Consider the following 20,857-nt stretch of genomic DNA (forward strand, 5'->3'; position numbering starts at 1 on the left):
GGTCCCCTTTTAAGCTAATTGTTGCTCCTAACTTTGATTTTGCAGAAATTTTGAAAAATAACCAGCGTCCATTCATTTTGGAATGGCCATTCATTTTGGATTTAAGAGTATTACAAAAAAAGCAGTTAACACTATCTCCTAAAACAGTGGAATGTAAGTAGGGAATCTCAAATGATTTTAGCTTGTTAATCATTCATTCATTCATTTTCTTGTCGGCTTAGTCCCTTTATTAATCTAGGGTCGCCACAGCGGAATATACCGCCAACTTATCCAGCAAGTTTTTACACAGCGGATACCCTTCCAGCCGCAACCCATCTCTGGGAAAAGCTTGTTAATCAGCACAAATATTATTCACATATCACACTGTAAGACAATGGTCTCAAACTCAGTTCCTGGAGGGCTGCAGCTCTGCAGATTTTAGCGTCAGCCAACTCCAACTCACAGCTGCTTAATAGTCTCTAGTAGTCTTAAATACCTTGATTAGTTGCATCAGCTGGGTTTAATTAGGATTGGAGCAAAACTTTGCAGAGCTGCGGCCCTCCAGAAATCCAGTTTGGGACCTATGCTATAAGAGCTTCGCTGCCATAACATCAGACTACACGACAATCAATATGGACCAAACAGACATGCAAGAAAGTGGAATTTGATGTCGTTCATCTGTGACACATTCATTCTGAAATGTCACAGCCAACATGCATCACTTTAAGCACAATTTTCTTTCATAATATATAAAAGAAGAAAATTGTTTTGATGAAAGTTGTCATGCCGATTGTGTCATCATGTTCTGTGCCCTTATTGGTTCTTGGTTTGATGGTCATGGTGGCTGAAGTCACACTGCAGAAAAGTGACATTGCCAGTACTTATTCAGAGGGATAATTTGATTGCAAGGGCCATTAAGCTGCCTGCTGTCATTGAACATCTGAAACCACCATGGCAGAGCACGCATTTTAACCCAGAATTACAGAAATCTTTTGGGATGTTCCAGATTTTTCTCTGATGACCAAATTGTGGCTGGAATCACAAAGACCAAATCAACTAATCTGGCTGTAAGGAACATTTCAACAACATTTTAACACAACAAGCTTTTTGTACGTTTTCTTGATAATTGCTGTGGTATTCGCATATTTTTTTTTTGCACGAAAGTTTCTTTGATAAGAATATAATTTTACAAGATTGTTTAAATAACTGTGTTGGGGAACTGTGTTAATCATTTAACATCAATTAGGATAGCATCTGTATAAAATATAATAAATGAAAAACATAAATTATTGAACAAAGACAAAAACGACATATAAATTGCAAATGAAATAAAGTGCTTCAAGATTTTCTGGAGAATCTAACAGTATCAAACAACAGAAATTAAATAATTAAATGCAAAATAACAGTCCTTATAGTAGTCGATATTTGATGGACCAAAAACTTTCATCATCATTAAGAATATTGAACCACACTCGTTCTTGTCTTAGGACAATTTTTATCCATACAGAAATAATTAAATAAAATGAACCTTTGTTTAAGCATATATATATATATATATATATATATATATATATATATATATATATATATATATATATATATATATATATGCCCTAATGGTTTAAATTAGATTGAAATCATACAAAGTCACAGGTCTTAAAAAAAAAAACGTCACTTTTTAAGGGTTTAAGTTTCCAACCTAATTGTGTTCTGAACTTTGCTTTCTGCTTAATTATAAACCTAATTCAGCATTGCAGATCCTGCAATGTGTGTATTTCAGATTTGCACATTACTGTATCAACTCTAAACTGATCCATTCCACCTATAGCTGTTTTGTTTGCACTGGCAAACGCTGTCCTGTGGCTGCCAACGCATCATCCAAGTGGATGCTGCACACTGATGGTGGTGTGGAGAGACCCTTCCCCCCTCTTGATTATGAAGCGCTGTGGGTGTGTGGCCACACGATAAATGCGCTATATAAATACACATTAAATTACATCCTTTAACCATAACATCTATTTTTAAATATATATTTTTATAAAAAAATATATGTTTTATTTCGACAATTTGGGCCATTTTAGTTTAAATATATATTAAAGCTTTTAAAAATAGATTTGCTTAATTGTTCTAAAGTAAAGAAAACTCTTTACTCAAGGGTTTTGTGAATATGGGTTGAACTTATATGGGTATATGTTGGAATCAGAATGAAGATTTTTAAGGGATTTGAAGTGTTAATTCACCCCAAAATGAGAATAATGTCATGAATTTCTTAACCTTTGGCTGATTCCAGACTTCTGAGACCTTTGATTGTGTTTGAAAGGATTTTAGTTAAAGCCTGAGAGCTCGCTCATCCTTGCTCATAACTTGCTAGTCTCTGTTTAAGTGTGTGTGTTTGTGTGTGTTTGTGTGTGTTTGTGTGTGTGTGTGTGTGTGTGTGTGTCTGTGTATATTCAGTAAATTATTACTTGACATTTAATCAGTTGTAAATTTTAAAGGCGTGGTCCACTCTGATAGCATATTTTAAACTTTAGTTGATGTGTACTGTAGCTGTGTGAACATAAACAGCATCTCTAAATGTAATTCGCTCAAAGTTCAATGCACATTAAAACATTGGCTTTTACAGAGTTAGCTTAGCAAAGCTTACAGCAAAAGAAGTTTGGGGACTACAAAAAATACATTCGGGTTAGTAAGATCACAAATGCTTCAGGTTATGCATGTTCACCACACGCATACACCCTGCGCAGCAAAAGGGCGTGGCCAGAGGCCGTGTAATCTTGAAGCAGAGAAAACTAAAATGGCCTCCAAACGCTGCTATTTACAAATAGCTTCATCTGTTTTTCTATTTAGGCTTTCAAAGGACACGACACAAAGAGAGAAGTGCTTACAGTTTAATTTTAATTATCTTCCAGAGAATTGTGAACATGTATAGCTAACATTTGACAAAGGACAGCTTCCAGTATCTCTCCCAGTTCGATGCTGGATTCGGCTAAAAACTCCTTAAAGAAAGGAAAAGCTACAACCATAATAGACGAAGCTGTGGATTGTGAGCCACAACCTGTAACTATTTTTATTTGTTCAAATTAATCAATTACATGCACAGTTTCTTGCATTAACAATATACTTTAGTAAGGACGTAATCAAGGATGTAAACAATGGGAAATGCTGTTTGGCACTGTTAACAATTTAGCTACAAATTCATATTTATCTGTCAAACTCCTGTAAACAATCACAATCTTCAACAACGCGTGCAGTGTCTCTCTATGCAGCCACTTTTTGTACTTTATATATCTCAATTAACAAACTCTCAGAAGATACGTGAATATTTCATAGTACTTACACATGCTTATAACCCGGATTTATGTGTGCATCCTCATCATTTTCTTTTGGATTTAGGCTTAAACTGATACAGCTAACATTGACAACGGAATGTATTTAGACAGTGCAAAGCGTGTGCTATTAGATGTATGATGCTTTTCCTGGTGATGTGGAGCCGATCTGCAAATCACAGCACGTTATGTTAGCTAACCAATCAGAGCCTCTTGAGGGCGGGCCTTTCAGAGTAAAAAAAAACTTTATATATATATATATATATATATATATATATATATATATATATATATATATACACACACATATATACATATATACATACAACTAAGCCTTAAAAATACATTCTGGACCACCCTAAATATTTAAGCATTGTATTAATGTAAACATAATCCATATCTTAACACAAGTCATCTCAAAACTATTAAACCATTTATAAAAAGCGTTATTTATATAAATATCATTATTTATTGTTCTAAGATTGTGAAAGTAATGCTGCAGATTCACACATATTAAACAGTTTGGATGCAAAGTTGCATATACATCCAGCTGACAGCTAAACCCTGTATGGATACCCTGATGGGACACACTGTGCTGACCTCTGTGCATCAGAGAGGAGAGCGAGAGGAGGAGGTGGAGACTGAAGGATGAATAGATGCTGACAATGGTTGACATTTCTTCTTCTCTCTCTAAGTGAGAGGAATGAATCAAGGCATTAATGTTGCATGAGTTAAAGCTCACTGACTGATGAAGAGAGCAAGAGTGTGTGGATGGAGTGGCTATATTAGAGGCAAAAGCCCTCAAACCCTGTTTCTTACAAACAAAACACAACCTTTCTGCATCATAGAAAGGTTTTGGAAAGACTTTTCTTCTCTCCTCTTTGTCTTTTTCTAAAGAAACACAGCATATTAATGGATACAGGATACATTCCATTTTCTAGAACAACAATAACATAAGATGGTAACAAAAATCATGATTTTGTCATCATTTACACAGTTTACATCTTTTCTTCTAAGAAAAGGTCATTTAAGTTCAGTGTCATGTTTAATTCATTGTCATGTTCAAGAAACACTTCTGAAATTATTTGCACTTTATGACATGGCGCATTATCTTGCTGAAAGTATCCATCAGAAGATGGCTACACTGTGGTCATAAAAGGATCGATATGGTCAGCAACAAATACTCAGCTGTGATGTTGACACGATGCTCAATTGGTACTAACAGGCCAAAAGTGTGCCAAGAAAATGGATGGATCCATGCTTTCATGCTGTCGCAGCAGAAATCTAGACTTATCAGACCAGGCAAATTTTTCCACTCTTCTAGTGTCCAATTTTAGTAAGCCTATGCAAATTGTACACTTGTTTTCTGTTCTGTAAAATGTCTTTACGAAAAATTTTACTTCCCTTTTACCAAAATGTAATCTTTCTGTTTTTTTTTTTTTTTATTTCTTGTCAAATGAAAATCAAATGCAGTTACCAGGCAGAACCTGTTAAAATACTATATGTGGTGTTTTATATTTTTGTCCTCAATCAGTTCCTCCATCATTTTGTGTAAAACAAATCTGATTTTCTACTCAAAAATTACTGGCATTACTAGAGTTGCTTTGCTGTGAAAGTATACATTAATTAGCACATTTTAATTCTTCATTACCTTTTGACCTCAAGAATCATTAACCTTTCTAATTTGTAAATTAAAGACAAAGAGCAAGAGAGAGAGAGCAGAATCACAAAATTCCAGAGGGATTGCTCAGCACAGCAGCTGCATGTTTTTTATTCATTATAGTTCATCCAAATCCAGCTTTTAGGCAGTGAAAGTCAGAGAATTTGACATTTGGCTTAGAGCTGGAACCCAAATCAGCCAAAAAAAAAAAAAAACCAAAAAAAAAACCTTACAATTATATATTAATAAAATATGTAGTACTTATTTTAACAAAGTATGGATTACCTCATGATTTACAGTTTACACTGGGGTGAATTTAAATAATTCCCCCTTACATTGTACACTCACTGCCATTTTATTAAGTTCACCATACAAGTACCATCTTGGACCCGCTTTTGCCTTCTGAATTGCCTTAGTCCATCATGGCATAGATCACAGGTGTCAAACTCGGTTCCAAAAGGGCCGCAGCTCTGCACAGTTTAGTTCCAACCCTAATTAAACACACCTGATCAAACTAATTGAGTCCTTCAGGCTTGTTTGAAACCTACAGGTAAGTGTGTTGGAGCAGGGTTGGAACTAAACTGTGCAGGGCTTCGGCCCTCCATGAATTGAGTTTGACACCCCTGGCATAGATTCAACAATATACTGGATACTTTTTTAATATTCCTCAGGGATTTTGGTCCACATTGACATGATAACACCACGCAGTTGTTGCAGATTTGTCAGCTGCACGTTAATGATGCGATTCTCCCATTCCACCACATCCTAAAAGTGCTTTATTGGATTGAGATCTGGTGACTATGGAGACCATTCGAGTATAGTGAACTCATTGTCATGTTTAGAAACCAGTCTGAGATGATTCGCGCTTTATGACATGGCGTGATATCCTGCTGGATGTAGCCATCAGAAGATAGCTACACTGTGGTCATAAAGGGATAGACATGATTAACAACAAATAGTCAGGTAGGCTGTGGCATTAACACAAGGCTCAGTTGGTACTTATAGGCCCAAAGTGTGCCAAGAAAATATCCCCCACACCATTCCATCACCACCACCAGCCTGATCTATTGCTACAAGGCAGATTAAATCCATGCTTTCATGTTGTTAATGCAAAATTCTGACCCTACCATCGGAAAATTGCAGTAAAAATCGAGATTCATCAGACCAGGCAACATTTATCCAATGTTCTATTGTCGGATTTTGTTGAGCCTGTGTGAATTGTAGCCTCAGTTTCCTGCCAACTGGAGTGGCACCCGGTGTGGTCTTCTGCTGTTATAGCCCATCCGCCTCAAGGTCCCATGTGTTATGCGTTCAGAAATGCTCTTCTGCATACCTCAGTTGTAACAAGGGGTATTTCAGTTACTATTGCCTTTGTATCGGCTTGAACCAGTCTGGCCATTCTCCTCTGACCTCTGGCATCAACGAGGCATTTGCACCCACAGAACTGCCACTCACTGGATATTTTCTCTTTTTCTACCCATTCTCTGTAAACCATAAAGATGGTTAAGTCAATTAACAGAAGTCAATTAAATCACTTTTCATCTCTATTCTGATGCTCGACTTGAACTGCAGCAGATTGTCTTGACCAAGGCTGCGTCCGAAACCGCGTACTGCTCAGTAGGTACTGCATTTGAATTTAAACGTGCTACTCGGCCGTTAGAAAAGTACGTTCTCATAGATATATACACTAGATAAAGCATAGGGACCCTGAGTATGCATCAATAGAGCCGCCACATTTGTACAGTGCTCCCAGGACAAATGTCATTCAACCGCACTAGTCAAGACAGTGTTACTACGTGAAGATGCTGGACTTTAATGCTGTCTACGGGTGTAGTAACAAGCAACAAAGAAAACAAAGCACACAGGCAGAAAGCGTTGCCGAACATTTTATAGGTAAGATTTAGTTTTTTACGTTTTTGTATGTTACGAACTTTTGTGCGAAACAGGTAACGTTATTGATGATAATACAGTCACATTCACAAAAGGCAAAGCAGCACCAACTCACTAATACAAGGCTTATGCTAGTATTGTTGAATAAAATCAGCAAACAATGAAAAAGAAATATGACGAGATGCTGCATTAAGAGAACTTTTATTATTGTCTGCTAGTGAAAGAGTTGTTCATAACGGGGATTAATTCACGAATCGATCCCTCCGCAAGAGAGGAGGTGTGTTTCAGGACACGGATTAGATCAAATTTAACTGGGAGGGTGGATAGTACATTTCCAGACACACAAACACAAGCTTTTTGTCAGGAATGCCTATGCGATCACTTATCCACCAATGTAGAAAAGTGATGTAAAATTTTAATTAAAAAAAAATAATTGCATACTGACCTCTGGGAAAACTCCCGATCATAGATATATGTGTATATGTGTATATCTCTGGCTTTGGATGGCCACAGTCCTCCACTGCAGCTTGGCCCCTCATTCATTTCAAAGGAGCGCAACCCTGTACTAAACGTGGCTCTATTGACACATTCTTTCCAATAGACAACAACAGGGTAGGCGACATCTAATGTATATATCTATGGTACGTTCTATACAATATGCCTATGAATGAGAAAAGTATTAATTGAATGCGGACGTACTACATCTGCCATTTTGTCATGTTCACGTGACCTACCTGCGTTAGTTGCGTTGCTTTACTCAATTTATGAATTCTCTCGCGGGGCATCATGGGATAGCGCAGTGTGCATGGAATGCGCACTCCAGAATCTCGCCGGAAGTAGTAAGTTATCTGAGTATTACTTGCATACTGATTTTTGAATTCTAGGAAATCGGACATACTACTCGGCTCGCATTCTGATTTTAGCGTACTATATAGTATGAAAGTATGCAGTTTCGAGTTGCTGCCATATGATTAGCTGATTAGAAATTTGCATTAACAAGCATTTGGACAGGTGTACCTTATGAAATGGCTTGTGATTGTACATTTGCATTTAAAATATAAGCTAGTTTAGAGTGGAAGGGTATTATTATTACCTTTATATATAGACCTACGAACAAATAAACTACAATATAGTCACATAAATACTTTTTGTAAGTCATAAAACATGGCTTCTCTATTCTTCATGGTAAATAAAAAAATGGTGGAAACCTCAGCTGCAAGTTCACAGTAATTTCGATAACATTTCAACCGTTTCAAAGTCATTAGCCACGGCTGAGGGCAACAGTTGTACTTTCTTAAAGTTGACAAGCTCTGCGAGCCTCATGCATTATAGCAGAGCTGTCACATATTGTGTTCATGTATAATTCAGTCAGAAAACTGTCCTCCTCTGCCTGTTTGCACTACAGTTAAAGACACCACCTTTGCCAAGTGTGCTGCGTATATCATTTTACAACCAAAATCCAGTTTCTGTATAACCTCCCTTTTCGCTCTGTTTTTGGTTTCCCTCTAGCATTATTATAATCGTTCAGCATCTATTTCTTATAAGATGTAAATATTTGGTTATATGTATCATATATGTATGTTTTATGAAATGTGACATGATAACAATGGTTTGTTCAAGACAAAATGCCTTTCTGAAATTTAGAAGATCAAGCATTTTATAATCGACAGCAAATGGTTTAGTTCAGCTTGAATTATATTAATATTATATTATTACCTGTGAGACTCGCATTCATCTACCGAAAACAAATTAAAAGATTTAATGTCAAATAAATGTCAGAGTGAATTCAGTAGTTGAATAAAATTGTTCTGAAGAGGCACACTTGCTTCATATAATGGACAGTTTTCATTTTCAAACATTCCTGCCTGATGCACAAGAATGACCTCATTGTTTCTCGGACGTTGGGCATTGAATGCTTTACACAATGCCTGTTGATTATTGTCTATAATCAAATTTGATTATCGCTTATTAAGTAATCAAGTCTCTGTAGAAGACTTGGTTCAAATCGTGGAATCCTCAAAATGTTAGATTATGTGTATGAAGAATAGAAAGTCAAATAACATTTATAAGGTTTCATGTTTGAGTATTATCTTTTGTACACTTCCAGATAATGCCCATTAGCTGCAATCATGACTAATTAAAATTAAATTGTATAAAAATGGGACTAATTGGGACTAAAGTGTTAAATGTGTGTATAGGTGTATTTTGCCAAACCTGCCACTGAACAGACTTAATGGAGGAACAAAAATATCATATACTTCATTTATCCTCTGAAAGTGAATCCTTTTTTAATTGAGGTGTAAAAAGTTTTTATATTTGGGGTATTAAGAAGTAGAATAAGAATAAAGTATTTTAGTGGAAGCTACACAATATACATACACTCACTGGCCACTTAATTAGGTACACCCTGCTAGAATCACGGCCTCAAGGTTGGACGTGTTGTGCATTTAGAGATGCTCTTCTGCATAACTCAGTTGTAACGAGTAGTTATTTGAGTTACTGGCTACGTTTAGATGGCGATCAGTAATCAAAATATTTGCCTTAATCTGAATAAGACAATAATATGATTAAGGTGTTTACATGAGTTGCTTTAAGAATGTTCCTTACATGATCCCATTTTAATATATATTCTCACACACTCACAATATATATATATATATATATATATATATATATATATATATATATATATATATATATATATATATATATATATATATATATATAGATTTTTTTTTTTTTTTTTTTTTTTTTTTTTTTTTTGAGTTTGTGAGAATGCTGAATTTGAAAGATGCCATCTTTTGAATCCTGCCTTTCTTGGAAAGTATAAAACATTCTTTTAAAGAAAGAAGTTAATTGGTTGGATGAGGGCTGATTGTAAAAGTAACTTGTAACAAGTGTAAAGCTTGTTGCTGCATGAAAGGTGATTGATAAAATGTTCGCTGTGCAAGCGTTACATCAATGAATGTCTGCAAAGAGAAAAGAAGCCTATAAATGAACTAATGCAACCACCATAAGCCAGTGTCTCCCAAAAGATCTTCAGCTTCAGTAAAATCTTTTCAAAGGATTTGTGTGTCCCAGATGTTTCAAAAGATTTCAAAACTGTTCAATGATTTTCATGGTCTGTCACCTCTAGAAATCTGCAGTCCAAGCATCAAGACCTGCAGGAAGATCCAGCTTCTCTCTACCACTGCATCATCAACAGCAGAAGTGTAAATATACTCCTTTCTAAACTTCTGTTAGAAACCTTGGCATAGTGTGTCGCAATTTGTCATATTTTAATTCTAACTAGATGTTTGTAACAGTACGATTCTGTATCTGGTGCCCCGTTCAAGGAGGTTTTTATCTGACACACACACACTATGGGCCCTATAATACACTCGGCGCAATAAGGTACCAATGCAACCCTAATTTGCCACGTTGTTTAAATAGCAAATCCATTTGGCCTTTTTTATCATGGTCCTTGGTGTTAAACAGTAAGTTCACCCTCGAAAAAAATCAGCCCATAATTTGTTAAACCTTCATAAAAGCACTTTCTTCTTTCAGTCAAAATCAGTCAGTTTTTAAAAGATTTTCCTGGGCTTTTTCAGCTCTACAATGGCAACATACAGTAGAATCCAAAATAAGTCCAATAAATTGTTTAGTGTGATTTTTTTTGTCCTCATGTGAGGCACCAAATACTGATAGTTACTTTGTGTTTTCTGAAATATTATCCTTAATATTAGTATTAATATTGAGATTTGGGTCATTCCTCACTTTAAGGGCTCTATTTTACTGATCTAAGTGCAAAGTCTAAAGCCCATGGCGCAAAAGCTTTAGGGTGTGTCTGAATTAACTTTTGCTATTATAAGGATGGAAAAATATGGTTTTAAAAGAAAGAGTAAAAGTAAACCAAAGAGACTGGAGGAGGCTCATTCTTTATCCTCACACTGCAGATGGTTTGTTTAACTGTTTTCTCGCTAGTGAAACATTCAGTTTTTACTTTTACAAAGTCTGCCATGTAAATAGCAAATGCACCATGGCGTGATGCAACTGACTTAAAGGGAATGGGAGATGAGACTCTGATTGGTTTAATGCGCATTATGCTCAAAGCACACCCATAACTCAACACCAATGACCATGATAAAAAAGGCCAGTTTACACAAAGGACAGTAACTTCAAGGTAACAATAAATTTATTGTCCCAAAAACATTTCTAGTAGGTTTATACTACAACTAAAATAATTTAAGTGCTGTAGATCCACATCATTTAATCAGTTTCAGAGCATTTGTTCCAGGTGAAGAATAAAAACATTTACAGCAAATTTTATTTTATTCTGCTTTAAATAACTTGAGCATGTAAACTTCAGATGACAAAACTGCAGAGTACTTAAAATAAACTAAGTGTGCCTAGAATAAACAGGTTGTTACTGTCATGAATGCTAATTTAGTTATCTTTACAGATATCACTCTTGGTGTGAAAGGACTTTAACCCATATAAATCCTTACAGACCCACATACTGTATGCATGTGTCAGATGTCTGACCCAGTATGTTTTTGGGCTCTCCGTACACATACATAATTGAAAGAGTTTTTTTAATCGGAGTACCATCATCGCATGAGTGAACTCCCTGATGTCAGCACTGCACTAAAAACTGTCTTACCAAGCTTGAACACCGCTCATTTGTACTCAATTTAAAGCCATAAATGCGCACACACGTGAGTTGCAACCAAACACATTGTATAACCCATTCACACAGTGGGGTTTTGATTTTCTGGCTCTGCACCCAGCCATGGCACATCTGCGCCCTCACAGAGTATGTTTAGTGTGTGTGTGTGCGAGTACCCCAGTGAGAATGTAATGCCAAATGCCTTGCCAATCTCCCGATCTAATCTTCTAAACACACACACATCCTGTCCCTCTAGATTTCCGCCCCAAATCACCTTTGATCTCTCCACCAAATCTCACAGTGGTCACACCTCCCCCTGTAACCACACCTGCTCAGCACAGCACCCCTCTTCCACATACACACGCGCACACATCTCTGTCAGATGTGGCTAGAAAAAGATGCTGTATAAAAGCCAAACAGTCAGAGGGGAAATCATTTAAGATATACATTTAATTGATAGCTGTGAAAAGAATTCAATTCATGTTTATTTCTATAGCGCTTTTACAATGTAGATTATGTCAAAGCAGCTTAACATTGATGTTCTAGTATACTGAAAATGTGTCAGTCCTGTGTTCAGAGTTGAAGTTCAGTTAAGTGTGGTTTAATTTTCACAACTAAAAGCTCTTAAGAGAAAATCCATTGATGTGCAGCTCCACCAGTCCCAACCGAGCAAACTTCACTAATTGATGAAACCCCGAGAGAAACCAGGCTCTGCTGGGCACGACCATTTTTAATCTGGCCAAACGTCCTGTGTGGAGTTGTAGTCAAGAGGCTAGAGAACACCAGGTGTCCAATATGGAGAACTGCAGGTGTGAGTAGGTCATCAGCTGGCCCACATCAGCTCAGGGTACGGCCTGGTCCTGGATAATGGTTACCTTGGCATCATTTCTTCACAGGTCTTAGATCGCATCAATGGTGCTGAATAATCACTAGGGGCCTCGGGATCAGTATCCCCAGGTGGAAATAGAGAATAAAGAAAATAATTAGCGTAGCTGCTGTTCATAGTGTACTTAAACGTGATTGTTCTGTAGCGGAAGCACCGCATTATACACATAAAGATAAGGATGACAGTGTATTAAAAGAGGTCACCTGGAGTTCCCTTATCTGCTCCCCAAGCACACACACAGGCCAAGTTGTCAAAAGGGGGTAACAGATTTATTAAACAAATATTTCCAATATCAAAACCAAGGTGGTGAGGGAACAAAAGACCAAAACAACAAACAGAACAAAGTATGCTACCTAATATTAAGCATCTCTTACCTAAACCAAAAATAAAGTTCTGTAAATAAAACAACAGTTCACAGAGTAATCTCACCAAATGACTTTGGAAAACGGTTGTGGACAGGAAATAAATGCTCAGCCACCGCTAATGCAAGTTACCGTCTTATTATCGTATTTAACAGAGTATCTCACCAGATGACTTTAGAAAAGAGTTGGGGACAGGAAATAAACGCTCAGCCATCGCTAATGCAAGTTGCCATCCTATTACCGCATTTAACAGAGTATCTTACCAGATGACTTTAGAAAAGGGTTACAGACAGAAAATAAATGCGGTCCTATTACCGTATAACAGCATATCTCACTAGATGACTTGGGCGATCTGCTCACACACACAACAGCGAGGGGAAACAGGAAGAGAACTCATCGAACAGCGACAACAGTGTGCTTTTATAATTGGCGCCGCCCCTCTCACAGCTGCACCTGATCTTCACTTATGTGGATAGAGAGAAAAGCTGCGTCCCAAATGGCACACTATACACTATGCACTCATGCACTATGTACTTATGCACTTACACACTCAACAGGATAGTATATGTATGTAGTTGTGTCCCAAATGGCACACTAATGTTTTTTTACCAAGCAGAAATTCAAACCGTTTCCCTGATGACGTTTGACGGTTGCCAAATCAGTGAAATAAACAACAGAATTATCAAATAATACCTGCCGTGAGTATTGCCACATTCACCATCGGGAGGCGCTATAATCACTCTCGTAGGAGAATTTTGCTTTCACCATCCAAAATAATAAAGTTATTCAACATGTGCGTCCGATAGCTCCGCCCCTTCCGCTACGTAAGCAAACCTGCGTTCGTTGAGTGCGTGAAGTGTCCATCATTCCACACTTCATTTTAGCGGCTGAATGAGTGCATCATCCGGGTAATTAAAGTGCACTTATTATTTTTAGAGTTTTCAGTGTGAACACACTACTTACACTATTTATACTACAAAATGGCGTAGAATAGTGCATAAGTATGCGATTTGGGACGCAGCTAAAGAGACAGATAAGGGAGGATACAACACACAGGAACAATACACACCAGCATTGTCAAAAAAAAGTTACTCAATGCGTAACAGTGATGAGTTAATGAAGTGTTATAAATGAAAATAGTAGTTGTACAAACAAACACATAAAGCATAAGAGTATTTCTAACAAAATGTCTGGGGCAATAAGACAGCAGTAGTGTGTTCTACAGGTGGCTGTCAAGCTCACTCACCTGCATAGAGCACACTCACGCATCCTACCATTATGTGATGCATTGTGTGTATGCCTTATTAAAATGATAGATCTTTAATCTTGTTTTAAACTGAGAGAGTGTGTCTGAGCCTCGGAAATTATCAGGAAGGTTATTCCAGAGTTTAGGAGCCATAAAGGAGAAGGCCCGTCCTCCTTTACTTGACTTGAAGCTCAATGCCAAAGTACTAACAGAAGCCCTGAGTTTTAGATCTTAAAGAGAGGTTGGATTGTAGCGAGACAGAAGTTTGGTTAGATAAACAGGAGCTAGATTATTTAAAGCTTTATAGGTAAGAAGCGATGCTTTATAATCAATACAGAACTTAACAGGCAGCCAGTGTAAGGAGGATAAACTTGGGGTGATATGATCATATTTTATAAATCTGGTAAGAATTCTGGTTGCTACATTTTGAACTAGGTGAAGTTTATTAATAGAAGATGCAGGGCAGCCGGCATTCATCGCACTACAGTAATCCAGCCTAGAAGTCATAAATACATGAACTAGCTTTTCTGCATCTGGGATGAACAGCATTCATCGTAACCAAGCGATATTTCTCAGTTGAAAGAAGAATTTGAGAATTTTGTGACATGGGAGATATGATATCATAGACAGTTCAGACTTCTCATCAGGTTGTGTTGAAATATATAATCAAGTATTTTCTGCAAATAAGAATGTTCTCATCATATTTTCCTGTCACATTTTCTTGTGTTCTTTTAAAAGCTGTATGATTTCTTTAATCTGTAAAATACACAATATTTTTTATTGTAAAAACAGATCTTGTAATGGCTTAAGGTTAAATGACTGATAACAGAATATGAATTGGAAATTAAATTCTTTTGAATCAATAAATATCTTGGTTACTATTGTAACCCTTGTTTTTTAATGGAGTCAACAGAATTATTGTGTGAAAACTAATGCAATGGGTTGTTCTTGGGAGTCTTTTCTTTAGAAAAGGCCCATGACAATTAGCATGTGAAATCTGCATGCCAGGCCACTGCTCAAACATCTGGGTATAAAAAAAGGCCAGCATGCTTCACTCATTTCAGCTCGTGCTGAGGATATGAGACTCAACCCATTCAACAGCAGTTCATAGATGTGGCCAGGGGGACTTTCGATGGGACTTTGATGTTTTGTCAACAAAAGACACTTGCGGTCATTGTACTATATGCCTCAGCTGCTGAACAGTGTTATGAGCTATGGATTTGCAAATGCCAGCAACAGTAACCATGCTAAGAAGCTCGTTTACATTTCCCTCTTGCAACCATCTAAATCCTACAGACTAATTTTAACTCAACACAAAATGGAAACAGTCACTTGAGTTAGAGTCAGCCTTTTTTGATAATCAGTTTATCTGGATATGTAAACCTTAACTAATCTCACCTGAAGTTGTTAATGTTGGGCAATGTTCCCTTTATTATACTTCTGTGTCGAGTGTTTGCATTGCATTGTGTGTAGTCGTGCATTTGTACTTCTGCATTCTCTGCTTTGCAATTACACTCCCGAAACGCTAGCTGGCAGTGAGGTTACTATGTTTCTGTGTTTCTCTGTGGAGAGTTTCTTCACAGATGTTTTGTTTACACCAAAAATACCTGTAACTCTATCTTACTGTACAAGTAGCTCAAACTCATCATTCAGAGGTGAGAACCAGCGGACATGCAACAACACAGCTCACAGCAGATCTCACAACTTGATCTGCAATTAGCTCTACTGTAAAATATCTGGCTGTTATAATATATTATATATTACACATCCACCACCAGTGTGCAGCATCCACCTAGATGACGTGACGGCAGACATTTTGCTCCAGACCACTCACCACACACCAGTGGATTGGTGGAAAGTAGACAGAGTGATGAAGCCAATTATGATATGGGGAGGGTTAGGAGGCCATGATGGACAGAGGCCTGTGGGCAGAATTGGCCAGGCTGCCGGGGTTAAACCCCTACTCTTTTCGAAGGACATCCTGGGATTTTTAACGACCACAGAGAGTTGGGACCTCCGTTTAATGTCTCATCCGAAAAACAGCGCTCACTGAGCAGAATAGAATCCCCGTCACTATACTGGGGCATCACTACCCACACAGACCGCAAGTTTGGCACCCCCTGCTGGCCTTACTAACACCACGTCCTGTAGCAACCTAGCTTGTGGTCTTCCATCCAGTTACTGACCGGGCGCAGCTCTGCTTAGCTTCAGTGGGCGACCATGTGAGAGTTGCAGAGAGCTAGCTGCCGGCAAAGTTTACTAAAGGAGGTTGAGCCTTCTCATATATGGCTCCTTAACTCTAGAATAGCCTTCCTAAAATTGTCTGAGGCTCAGACACACTCTCTCAGTTGAAAACAGGATTAAAGATTTTTAAAGATTAAAGATTGTTTTATTAAAGCATACACGCAATGCATCACATAACTGTAGGATGTGCTCCATGAGGGTGAGTGCTCTTAAAAAATCACCTGTAGAACACACTCTTTCGGTCTTAATGCACTAGGCATTTTGTTAAAAATATTTCTATGTTTAATATGTTTGTTTCTATGTTTGTTTATATAACCCATAATTTTATTTATAGCACTTCATTTTTGCATTGGCATTTATTATCTCTTGTTCAAATACATTATTAATGACATCTATGCTAATTATTTTCTTTGTTCTCTATTTCCACATGGGGATGCCCATTCTAGAGATTGATGGGATCCAAGACCTGTGAAGAGATGATGCCAACCATTATGGACTTGCACATAACACATACACTTAATAGACAAATACACTTCATTAAACATATACACATCACCTGTTTACTATAAAACTGCAGGTTACCCTTAATGTTTTTATTCATTCATTCATTCATTTTCTTGTCGGCTTAGTCCATTTATTAATCTGGGGTCGCCACAGTGGAATGAACCGCCAACTTACCCAGCAAGTTTTTACGCAGTGGATGCCCTTACAGCCACAACCCATCTTTGGGAAACATGCACACACACATTCACACACACACTCATACACTACGGACAATTTAGCCTGCCCAATTCCCCTGTACCACATGTCTTAGGACTGTGGGGGAAACCGGAGCACCCGGAGGAAACCCACGCGAAGGCAGGGAGAACATGCAAACTCCACACAGAAACGCCAACTGAGCCGAGGTTCGAACCAGCGACCTTCTTGCTGCACTACCTACTGCACCACTGCTTTAATGTTTTTATATAATAACTTACATTTGATTGATTAATTCATTCATTCATTTTCTTTTCGGCTTAGTACCTTTATTATTCCGGGGTCGCCACAGCAGAATGAACCACCAACTTATCCAGCATGGTTTTACGCAGGGAAAAAATCCACATCCACACACACATTCACAGGCAAACTCATACAATACGGACAATTTAGCTCACCCAATTCATCTGTACCGCATGTCTTCGGACTGACGGGGAAACCGGAGCACCCGAAGGAAACCCACGTGAACACAGGGAGAACATGCAAACAGTGTTTACCAACCATGTTCCTGGAGGCACACAAACACTACACATTTTCAAACTCTTTCTAATCAAACACATCTGATTCAACTCATCAGATCATTAGATCATCATTGGAGAGACTCCAAAATTTTCTGAAATTAATGGGTCAAATAAGGGAGACATTATCTGACTCCAGGGTATGAGCCTAGAAATTCCAACAGGAAATATGCGGTACAAAACCTGTGTTCCACACCACTTTTAGACACACACTTACAAACTTCCCTTCCCTTGGGAGAATCCCTATATACGGCCATTTTAAAGTGAGAGATTTACATTGTCATACTCTCAATGCCTCCATTTTGACCAAGGAAGCAAGTTGGCTTTATAAATCCACTCAAGCACCTGTTTGTTCCAGTATGCATAGTGATTGTGACATCCCAACAATGTAGCAATAGCTCAAGGGTTTAGGGCATTCTATTTAAACCCAAAATCAATAAGATCCTGTTCATTTTTGTTTGAGCAAACATTTTAATTTATCTCTAAGTGAATATGAGAACTGTGATGGGCCGACTCAAAATTTTAAAACCATGATTGGTTTGAATGAAGCAAGGACTACACTTTTTTTTTTTTTAATCTCAGCTGGAGGTTGTGTTTCAGCTTTTGCTAACAGGACCTCAACTGAAAGCCCAGCTAACTCACTGGCCTCTGAAGGGTTTAGCCTAAAGATTTCTGTAGTACCACCAATGCTAAACACAACCGATTCATGTCATCATATCATTAGTAGACAGAAATTATCCAAGGTAATCGAACTGTTCCACTCCACTTTTCAACACGTTCTCTCTTGCAAAATCTCCTGCCCTAGTTATTTTGGGGAAATTAGAGATATTTACATTGGATGTTGCCTACACAGTTGTTGTCTATTGGAAGTAATGCATCAATCGAGTTACTATTTTGGTACAGGCTAACGCTTCTTTAAAATTAATGTGAGACCAAAGTCAAGTGGTAGACTATAAATACGTAAACATATATACATGTATCTATGATCGGAAGTTTTCCCGGTGGTCAGTATGTGAATGTTTTTTAAAATTATGAAAATTATAATTTTACATCACTTTTCGGTCCGTGTATCATCCGTTCATTTGATTATTCCTTTTATTACGGAAAACGAAACATCAGAAAAACGATGAATATTTCGTTTTTCTATAAAAGGAATAATCAAATGAACAGATGATACACGGACCCTTTTCTATATCGATGGATGAGTGACCTCATAGGCATTGCTGACAAAGAGCATGTGTTTGTGTCCATGGAAATGCATTATCCACCCTCCCTGTTAAATCGGAACTAATAAATATCCTGAAACACACCCCCTCTCCTGCCTTCACTTCTAATTTTAACGGAGGGAGCGATTCGTTTGTGAATGAATCCCTGTTATGAACGATTTATTTGAATTATCGTTATCTCTGAGACTCAAGGCACTGTTATGTCATCAGGCACCCTTGTAACTTCAAAAACTAGCCATTACTTCACTTAGCTGACAATAAAACAAGTTTCTGGCACCGCAGCGTCTTTACATATTTCATTTACATTGTTTGCTGATTTTATTCAACAAAACCAGCATAAGCCTAGAATTAAGAGCATGTTGGTGCTACTTTGCCTTATAGCCACTGCATTGACTGTATTATAACGTTAAACTAAATCTTACCTATAAAATCTTATGCCTTTATGCTTTGTTTTCTTTGGTCATTACTACACTAGTACGCAGCACTAAAGTCCAGCATCTTAAGATTAATTGGCTTTGGTCTTGACTTGAATGACTTTCGTCCTAGGAGCACTGTACAAATGTGGAGGTGGTATTGACGCATGCTCAGGATCCATATATAATATCTAGTATATATATCTATGCGAGGGAATCCCCGCCGGATTTAAAGTGCATTCCACTTCATTAAGTGAATGAGGAAAGCTTACATCAACATACCCTCAATTCCTCTTTTGATTTAATTCTTTTTAATTTACCCATGGGTAGTCTAATTGAGTTGAATTGTTCATAATATCTTTAAAATATCTGTTTTACTTTATTAATATTGTCTGAAATCTTTTTTGCTTGTCTCATTGTCTCATCTCATGCATCTTCGTGATTAGGAAAGGGACTTTTAAAAGCTTTTCTGGAGCTGACCTTGTCACAGGTGGTTGTGAATCAGACCATTGTATACTCCACAGTAACCCATCATTCACTCCACATAAGACACATATGAGTTTAGGCTATTTGCAAGGTATACGAAAATAATTAAATAACAGACTTTGAGAAAGAAAGGTCTAGAAAGAAAAGTAAGGATGCCCAACACTGCCTGCCACCAGCCAGAAGTCCTGGCACCTGTGCTTTGTTTTACCCAGCATGCATTGCACTCTCCTTAGGCACATTAGCATCAATTATTGTTAATGAATTTGTTTTCCCTGACAAACCAACACATATTAAATACAGTATACATGTGCATTCATTTAGTCATCACGAGTCCACACCACCATTCCTTTGATATTCTACCACATCTTGTCATGACAACACTTGCTTTTTCCATTATCCTCATATAGCCATCACAAACATATACTCAAACTTTCTTGCATTGTTAACCTATTGAAATCTTCTCCTCTGTCCTCCTCTTTTTTTAAATGTATAATCTATTCAAGCCACTCTAATTCTACAAAGTCTGATTCAGTTCAGTAAACTCCAATTAAAGTCTCCAAGACTTGAGACCACCAGAGACCAGGTGTCACCATGGTTACAGCAGGGAGACTGCTGGCTGTCAGTCATTGGTTAGTCAGAGGCAGGACCCAGCTGGGCTTACGAGTGATGAGATATAAAATATTAACATCTTATTAATTATTGGCAAATGATTTCAACTCATTAAAATAGATACACTTTTTTGGATGCACCACAGAGAATCCACTAAGCATCTGAATACTTTACATAAGATGTCCCTTGATTTTTCTGTTTAAGAAGAAATGTTTTTGTCATTTGTATTGAAAAAGAGGATTTATTCATGTTAACTTTGCCTAAATTTGAAAATGCAAGTCAATTATTTACTAACGCTAATTAAAAATATAACACAAGACCTGCAAACAAGCTAAGTCAAAATAAAATAACTGTCATCATAAACGAAGAATACAATGAACATGATAATGGACTAGTCATGTTTCATACACAGGAGATGTAAATTCCTTATCAATATTTCACAACTAATTACACTACAGTACATGTGAAAACATCTTTGTCTAGCTTCGACTGTTCCTTGCTATTTCCTTTTACTCACACTCAGATGCATCTCTCTCCACTTCACTGATATTGTAGCAGAAGTCGTTGGCTCTTTGATTAAGAGTTTATTATGTACCCATAATTCCTTG

At 37.4% G+C, this 20,857-nt stretch overlaps 1 long non-coding RNA gene across 1 annotated transcript; it reads left to right on the top strand.

The window, feature by feature from the left end:
* The first annotated feature begins 9,991 nt into the window (after positions 1-9,991).
* LOC137488503 (uncharacterized) lies at positions 9,992-19,184 on the top strand. Its single transcript, XR_011007565.2, has 2 exons — positions 9,992-10,067; positions 16,688-19,184. It is a non-coding gene; the product is annotated as an uncharacterized lncRNA (long non-coding RNA).
* Positions 19,185-20,857: the final 1,673 nt, after the last annotated feature.

This window comes from Danio rerio, chromosome 19, assembly GCF_049306965.1.
Source record: "Danio rerio strain Tuebingen ecotype United States chromosome 19, GRCz12tu, whole genome shotgun sequence".
NCBI lineage: Eukaryota > Metazoa > Chordata > Actinopteri > Cypriniformes > Danionidae > Danio > Danio rerio.